The sequence below is a fragment of the Portunus trituberculatus genome, chromosome 33, assembly GCF_017591435.1.
Source record: "Portunus trituberculatus isolate SZX2019 chromosome 33, ASM1759143v1, whole genome shotgun sequence".
Classification (NCBI taxonomy): Eukaryota; Metazoa; Arthropoda; class Malacostraca; order Decapoda; family Portunidae; genus Portunus; species Portunus trituberculatus.
Genome location: NC_059287.1, coordinates 14,685,134 through 14,686,024, shown reverse-complemented (window position 1 = coordinate 14,686,024; position 891 = coordinate 14,685,134).

Genomic DNA, 891 nt, shown 5'->3' with positions numbered 1-891 from the left:
GGAGCCTCATCTGCATCGCGGCCAGAGTCTCACTTCAACCTCCCATTCCCACCCATTCCAACTGTCACCTAAAAAGTCACCAACTGACAAAAATACTAACAAAAGCATAGAAAAGCTGTTTAACATTCCAAACTAAAGAAACGAAGAGAAAAATCAATTATGAAAGAGGACATGGAGAAAATTATCCTTATGCTAACTTAAACACATCAAGTTAGAAAACCAACAACAAAAAGAAAAAAAAAGTTTTTACTCTAACAGACACAAAATTAAAAAGAAAAACAATAGAAAGGAAACAAGGACAACGCAGAACAGCTTCATAACAGTCTTGGCAGATGAGAGGAGTGGTCTCAGTAATCAGGCAGTTAGACCAGTCACTAGGAAGCTTAAGGAGCAAACAAGACATTTATGGACAAAAATGATTGGTGGACATAGGCATGAAAATGTTTTACAAAAACTGCCAAGAGTAGGCCTATGCTCTTCCAGCTTTCCTATTACTCCTGATGTTTATTCTTTCCTTTTTCATTTGTTCTTTATCCTTGTATTTCCTATATTCTTGTCTTCTAAAAGGCCTACTGTTTGTGTCTCTTATATATTTGTTTCTTGTTTATATCTTATTTTTTTTATCAATCTTACAGTTTCCTTATGTTCCTTATTCAATCTTCCCTTCACAATGTTCATATAGTCTTTAATTTTCACTCAATCATATATGTATCTTCTTTAACCTCTAATCTATTCTTTTATCTTGTCTCTTATATTTCTGTGCACTTTACCTTTCTCTAATCTGCTCTCCGTTCTTTAACTCATTATGTTCACAACGTCTTTCATTTTCACTCGATCATATCTGTATGTATGTACTTTTCATCCACTTTTTTCTTATATTCCTGCATTGTA